General features: G+C 39.6%; 1 long non-coding RNA gene across 1 annotated transcript; it reads left to right on the plus strand.

Moving 5' to 3' along the window:
* Positions 1-1,279: 1,279 nt before the first annotated feature.
* Positions 1,280-2,988, plus strand: LOC115787804 (uncharacterized). The gene is made up of 3 exons (XR_004020546.1): positions 1,280-1,417; positions 1,806-1,925; positions 2,874-2,988. It is a non-coding gene; the product is annotated as an uncharacterized LOC115787804 (long non-coding RNA).
* Positions 2,989-8,237: the final 5,249 nt, after the last annotated feature.

Genomic DNA, 8,237 nt, shown 5'->3' on the forward strand with positions numbered 1-8,237 from the left:
TCCTGTGTATTTTAGTCCTGTGTTTTCTCTGCTTGTTGCTGTGTTGTTGAAGATGTTATGTTGGAGTGTTTGTGCACGTTGTCTGGCTCCCACAAGGTTTTTTTTTGGTTTTGCAATAAACATCTTTGAAGTTATGCCTGTTTCTGGAGTCCTGCATCTGTGTCCGTCTCTGCCTGTCACACCACCCGACATGACATATTTTGTTCTCTTTTGCACACAGTGAGCCTGCTGCTGATGACCTGAAAGCATTTTAGCATTTTTCTAACCTGTAAATAAACTATTACAGTGTCCTAACCTACTGAAAATAAATGTCAAGTTTTTCTGTAGCCGCTTTAGACATAAAATCCTTCAATTTTTGCCATATTTTAAAGATTACTTTGTAATCTTTCTTTATCTGACTGATTTGTCCAAAGAAAAATAAGTCTCAAACTGTCCAGGAACACAGAGAGGAGGTTAACAGAGCCCAGCACTGTTTATTGGACACAGGAGGGAAACAAGACACAGGTGAAGATAATCAACACAGTAAGACAGGAAAATAAACCTGAGCACAAAACACAGAGACAAATAACCACCAAAATAAAATAAAACATGAGAATTAACTAACATAGAAACAGAAATAAAGTAAACAAAGGGGAAAAGACAGGAAACACTGAAGGAACACATCACACTCTAACAGCTAAGGCTAAAAGATCATAAGAATAAATGAAAATCAGTGAGCAAAACTATGAACACAAACAAAACCTCAAAATTATAAAGTCAGGTCAGGAATCACGAGGACAGTAAGAGTGAGATGGATATCTGATATCTGGCTTGTAGTGAACAGGAAGAGGCAGAAGCTGCTGAGACGCTGAGAGACACGGAGGGGATCAGTGTGCAGCGATCGCAGCTCAGTGACCTGCTGCAAAGATCACTGCTGATGGTTTTCCTCCTATTAGAACATAAAAATGTCAAATAGATAATTTAATTCAAAATATTAAATATTTGTCACACATAAGGGGACACTATGAAAATTATAGCTTATACTTAATTAATGAACGAGACTCCATGTTCTCTGAGCGTCTCCCTCCAGGAAAATGGAATTAAACTTAGAATAGATTAAATAAAGTGGATGAAACTGAATCTTGTGTTTTTGGTATTACTGAAAATCATTTTTCTACATTAAATGAAAAAGAAAAAAGAGGAACCAGACTGTAGATGAAGACTCCTCCCCATTCTTATAATTAATGAGAACCTTGTGAAACATGAAAATGAAGCATTTATGTTGAAAACAGAGGAAACATCTGTTTTTCTGCTGTTTGTCAAAGCTTCAGTGAAAAATTAATGCTTATTAAATAAATATTTTTATCATTCAGAGAAAGTTGGAGTTACTCTGAACCCGAAAAGATGAATCATTCAGACAGCTGCACTGAGGGCGAAGGTAAGACTTTACTTTTTAGTAGAACTTAAAATGTTTATCCTGGAATAAAAACATCAAAATCTGCACATAACTGAAAATGTATCAAGTCAATACGTGATGATATTAAACTCATTCAAACCGTGTTTATTAAGTTTTATTCACGAGGAGAAAAATGTCATGAAAGATGCAACAATTTATTTAAGAGTTTAAAAAGAGTCCGAGAAAATAAAATGAGGAAGTGTGTTTGTGATGTGTTCACTGTGTGGTTTCTTCTTAACCAGCGTGTTTCCTGTTGGTCTGATGCAGCTGATTAACAACTACTGTAACTCACAAATACTGCATCATTACATTCAAGTACACAGCTCAGTGCTTATGTGTCCACCTTCTGTCTCCTCTGTATATGGAACAGATGATGTTTTCGAATCTCAACACGAACAGTCGAAAAGGTCAGAGGTCACCACCAAGGCAGCGGCAGGGGTGATTCTCTGTGTTGTCCTGGCGACTGCCATCTTTTTGATTTTCTACTTCTGTGAGTTTGAACACTTTTATTCACACAGTTTTAATCGTGTGATGTTAGGACACAAACGCTCCCACCATCTTTTCACTTCAGTGTTTCTAACATGTCTGCTTCACAGCTCCGTCACATCCTCATAAAATACAAATTTACCTCTAAACATATACACACACACACACACACACACACACACACACACACACACAGACAGTGAGAAACAAAATTGAGTGACAAACAGTTTAAACATTAAAAACAGGGCAACCTTATTTTCTTTGCTCATTTTGTTTCTATCACAGCTTCTTGCACACAATGGTCACAATCAGCAGCATGAATATCTGGTACTATGAAACTGCTCAGTACTGTAATGCAGTACTGTAATACAGTACTGTAATGCAGTAGTACATATTCAGCATCCATGTTTTATTGTTTTTGCTCTGTAATCAAACACATTTGAAGACTAAACAGAGAAACAGAGGGGCTGAGCACACAGCCCTGGGGGGGGGGGGGTGTTGAGGGTGAGGGAGGATGAGGGAGGATGAGGTGAGGTGACCCACTTGTACCACCTGTGTTCTGCTGATCAGGAATCTGAAGTCATTGGGGCTGCTGGGGTGCAGTTTCTTTGGGACAGGGACTATGAGATGTAAGAGAAACTGCATGTAGTTATTATTTTATTTTCAGAGGAAATGTGCTGAGTTCCTCTTCATGCATTCATATAAAAGCTGGATTTTATTGTTGTAACTCGCTGAAGTACAACTTCAGTCTGTATTAGTCAGTGTGATGAGGAGAAGAGTGAGAACAGCAGGTCTTTAGAAAAGAAGAACAAAGAGGTGTTTGTGTTTGTGGGTGCAGAGCTCACCACTGAGAAACAGGTTTGATGGTTATTAAAATATGTGTTTATTCTTTCAATAATTAAAGTGACCAGTTTTAACTGAAGCAGCTGTTTGTTTGTTTTTTATTTCCTAGCTTGATTGACTGGAACAACAAAGAGGGGAACATCCTGTCAGGGTGGAGGTCAAAGGTGGAGCTCCTGACCTGAAGAAACAGCCTAACTGGACCGTTTGTCTGTGTCTGACATTCAGCTCAGCCTGTAAACTGATTCTTTCTCAGAAGCAGAGAGGAGGTTAGCAGTAAGATGACAAAATAAATGTGAATATTTTGTGTCTGATTTTTTTCTGTATTTGTATTATTATTGTGCTGCTGTACTGTCACTACCTGTGAAACAGTTTCAGACCATTTTATTTTATTTTTGATTGAATTTTTTAAGCTTTTGCAAAAACTGTTTCCTGCATAAGTTGCCACTGATCCTGCTGTTACACGTGAAAATTAAAAATGATTTGATTCAGATAAAACAACTGTGTTTACTGGAAATAAGCACGTCCAGTCTGCTGACTTCATGTTTCAAATATGTGAAAATGATGTATCTGAAGGTCAGGAGCAGGAACAGACTATCAAACTCACCTTTCTCTGTGTGTGTGTGTGTGTGTGTGTGTGTGTGTGTGTGTGTGTGTGTGTGTGTGTGTGTGTGTGTGTGTGTGAATGGCTGCTGGAGGAAGTAGACCAGAGGCAACAATGGTCCAAAAACTCTAAGCTGATCTTTATTGGGCAGCTCTGAGCTCTCTCTGGAGCATCAGCTGAACCTTTACAGCCTCTTACTGTAATAAATCAAATGTGCAAAATAACACACAGTTCATGTTTTCATTCAAAGTCAACATGAACAACTTCTAGTTACCATTTTCAAGGTTTCACACACAGAAACACAAAGTTTGCTCACTTTCTCCCCTGAGTTTGATTACATAACTTAAATACTCCCTGGAGACCATCATTTTATACACTGTGTGTTACATTACTTTTGCACTACACGGTCACAGACTGGCACAAAGTCCTGTTCTAATGAGGATACTGTGAATGAGTTCTTCACAGCTCTCTGGGTTCTTCTCCAGCTTTGTGTTCAGATGCTGCAAAGAGCTGATGTTGTGTTTGCAGTTTCACCGTTATGAGCAATAAAAATAAAATAATGTCCACATCTCCCCTCAAAAGCTCTGACTGCTACATCATTCAGGTTTGAAAGACTGTGGAGAGTTATTGTGGGTTCCTTCGTGCTCATAAATGTAACAGTGATGGTCACTTGGATCATTGGACAGGTTTTGGCCCTTTTGGGCTGCAGTGTAGTTTGCACTGTGGGCTGATGTGGAGACATGTGGTGGCTTTGTTTTTAATGCTCCTGCAGTGATCACCCTGTTGTTCAGCATCAGCTGTTTTTGCTCAGCACTTAAAGAAGTTCTTTTTTGGACAATTCTTTAATATTTATTGGTGCTGAGATGATGATATCAGTTGCTTATACAGTGAAAGTGAGCTTGAACTGGATACACATATTCAATACTTTGTTACTTCACACCTCTGACCCACACCTTGTTTCACACCTTGGCTCATGTGATGACTCAGAAATGCATAGGTGGTACTGAACAGGCCAATAACAGTAGTTATGTAGTTACATTTCCATGGAGGTGCACATAAAGGTTACAATGTAAGTTACATCGTAGGGTTTCAGAATGGTTTGCAGGTATGGTGTAGATTTCCCACTGAAGCAAAAGGCTTTACTTACAGCAGTGTCTATTAGTCATTAGTCATGTGTTGGTTGGTTGCCGCTCAGCACTGGTATTTAGTTCAGACTCAGGCTGGCCCCCCCTGCACGAGCCAAGAACGCGAACCTGAGGCCCCAGGTGCCCGGGAACTGGCCCAGTTGTACGTACACACACACACACACACACACACACACACACACACACACACAAAGTCATATATTTTTGAGTACAGATAGAAGAACACTTCAGTGGTTATTAATGTTCCAACATTTGTTTGGTTAACACTTTAAAACAGCTGATCAGGTTATCAAATATGAGAACCAACAGGAAACATGACACACTGTCTGTCAGATAAGAACGTGATGAAATATCACTTCCTCAGTTCCTCATTTATTTCTGACTTCATGTCTTCTTTTTGCATTTTAATCAAATCTTTTTTTCTTTCTTTCTTTCTTTCTTTCTTTCTTTCTTTCTTTCTTTCTTTCTTTCTTTCTTTCTTTGTTTAAATAATTAGGTTTGAATCTTTATATTTTCCTTTCATATAGGGTTCAGTATTATCAGGCAGATTTGTCAGAACACTGAATGTGGGCTCAGAATATGCCCATTATATAAAAATTGCTTTATTTGCTTTATTTTTCACCTTCCTGTTGATCTGGTCCTGATGTCAGAGTCAGTACAACAACAAACTGATGTTACTTTTTGTATATTTGTTGCAACAAATCACATAATCAATCCCAGCCCTCCTCTGAAGGTTTTTTAGTTTGTTTTCTTTTGAAGGTGGAACATGTAGAAGACTTTTCTCCAGGAGACAAACATGGAGCAGGAGTGTCCAGTCCTTCAGTATAATTGTCAGGATGTCACAGAGGACGTATCACAGAAAGATCGGCTCTGTTCTCCTTTAATGTTGGACTGAGGGCAGACTGACTCTACACTGATCCATGAGCCCATTCTGCCCCACAGAGTGGTTAAAATGTTTAACATGCTGCTTTTGACACGTCATAGAAGAAGTTGTGAATTAAAACACAATTGCAGAATAGTGCCACAAGGTGGTGCCCCTTCCTCATTGTTGTGTTAAACTGGAGTCGAGCGGGGCGGGGTTAGAAAGCCCTGCTGCTGTGATTAACCTTCAGCTAACAGTCACAGATCATTCCCTAGATGTTAAATACTCTCAGCTAACAGGGAATATCTGCACAATATTTGAAGATGTTTATCATTTCAAATAATGTTCCTGTCAGACATTTTGACTGCTTTGAAACGTTAGAGAAGGACCGACAGACTCAGCAGAAGAGAGCAGAGCAGGGGTGGCACGAACACCTCCCTACTACTCGCTGTGAGCTCTGAGATGTTCTTCAGGCTCAGTGGGATCAGATTCCTGAGAGGAGCATCAACAAACTGATGATCTCTGCCGTGGAGGGTACAGGCTCTCCAAGCAGCCGATGTTGGACACACATGCTTTTAATGTTGTGCCACATGTGGAAGTCATACTGTCAGACTCACAAAGTGAGGCTCAAATAGGCAGAATCAATTCAACATATGAAAATCTGGCCTGTATTTTCTGTGCAGTTTATAAATCCAACCAAAAATGGACGAGCACAGTTTCAGTGACTGCAGTGATACTGAAAATAATTAGTTTCATAGTTTTAAATGAAAGGAAAATAAAACTGCTGTTCTGACATGAAGTTATGAAGTTAACCCCCATCCCATAATTTTAAACTTATCAGAAAGATGTGAAACAAGTTTAAAGTCATTTTCTCAGGAACAGTCGGACTGACTGAGGTCAGGATCATGAAGCCTCAGCATGATGATTCATCCATGGAGCTGCATGGAAGCCAGGAACTTTAATGTGGTGATAAATCAACAGGAAGTTGATGAAGACGGAGCTTCAGTCACATCTGAGAGGTCATCATCACACAAACAAACACCAGTCTGCACAAATCTGAACATTCAAACGTGTATTATCTGCAAGTCAAACAATATTATCTGCACATGAATTGAAATAACCTGAGACCACATTCAGTGTGTGAACATATCAGCGTATTTGGTAACATTAACCAAGAAAGAAGAAACAAAGTAGAAAAGGAGGGGCTGACTGTTAGATTATGTGATCATTTACCATGTGGTTACCTCAGTCAGCCATCGTGCTGTTTGACACAGAGCCAAGTTTCCTGTTACTGTGAGAACATTCACAGTAAAGTCTTGAAACACTTTTATCTATTTCCTGAGTCGCCCCCACGTCTAATAATCTTTGTTTTATCATTAGTTAAGATCTTGTTGTTGTGCTTTTATCTGTGAGGAGTTCAGACTTTTATACCTTCAACTACAGAGTTGGAGTGAATTCTATAATAGACAGGCAACCAGTGTAGAGAGGCAAGAACAGGGGTGATGTGCTCACATTTATGTGTCCCTGTCAGCAGACGAGCAGCAGCGTTCTGGACCATTTGTAAGCACCACAGTGAAGCTTTGTCAATACCAACATAAAGCGCATCACAATAATCAAGGCAAGTGGTCACAAATGCATGCAAAACTCTCTAAATCTCAAAAAGATATAAAAGGCTTAACTTTGGAGAGCTGCCCCAGCTGGGAAAAAAAAAAAAGCCATTTGTCACCAATGTGTTCATCAATTTTCAGAGCTGTGTCAATTTTAACCCCAAGGTTGGTTACAGCTGCTTTGACAAAGGATGCAAGCAGACCCAGGTCAGATGATGGAACACCTGGCCCACTTGGCCCAATTATAATGACCTGTGTTTTATTTTCATTAAAATCTAAGAATCCATCCTTCAGACCCAGCCATGCTCTGATGTCCCTAACAAAAGTCTGAAGGAGTTAGGGTCATCGTGTTTCAGTGGTAAGTAAATCTGACAGTCATCTGCATAAAAATGAAATGACACATTGTGTTTTTTGATAATGGAGCTGAGGGGAAGTAAGTAAATATTTTTAAAAAAGGGCCCAAGGATGGATCCTTGGAGTACACCACGTGTGTGTCATGGTCCTGGGCCGGTGGCCCAGTGTTTTCTGTTCCTTTTGTGTAGTTCTCTTTTATTACAGTCTCTGCGGTTCTGTTTCCCTGTGTTCTTGTGTGCCTAGGCGTCAAGTCTGTGTGTACAGTGTCAGGTTACTTCCTGTTTTATTTTGGTAGGTCTTTGGTCTGTATGCTTTAGGTTTAGTTTTGCTTCCTGTGTTTTCCTTCCCAGCTGTTTCCCATTTGCCCATTACCTAGTGTGTACATATTGTCTGTGTTCCAGTTAGTTCTTTGTTGCGTCATTGGTTATATCCCGCTGTCTCTCCTGCATGTTAGTCTAGTCTAGTCTAGTCAGTTTCACGTCTCCCCCTGTCATGTTTTATTCCAGGGAGACTTCATGTTTGTTTTTGAAAGCCTTATGACAATAAAACAAGTGTGTAAATTACACCTTTCTGGAGTTCTGCATTTGGGGTCCTCCTTCCTGCCTGCACAGCGGCAAACTATGACAGTGGGAGGGCGGCAGATGATGAACAAAAATTACCAACAGCAACAGAAAAACTTCTGTCGGTCAGATATGACTTGAACCACTCCAAGGCAGTATCTCTAATGCCAAAGTAATGTTTCAGGCAGGAAATTAAAATATTATGAGCTACTTTGTCAAAAGCTGCTGTTAGATCCAAAATCACAATTATGGCAGTTATTACAATATAATTAAAAGCTCTCAAAAGTGTTTAAAAAAGATTGCAGCCACAACTTTTTTCTAAAATATTAGTAATGATAGGCAGC

Source organism: Archocentrus centrarchus, chromosome 11 (genome assembly GCF_007364275.1).
Source record: "Archocentrus centrarchus isolate MPI-CPG fArcCen1 chromosome 11, fArcCen1, whole genome shotgun sequence".
NCBI lineage: Eukaryota > Metazoa > Chordata > Actinopteri > Cichliformes > Cichlidae > Archocentrus > Archocentrus centrarchus.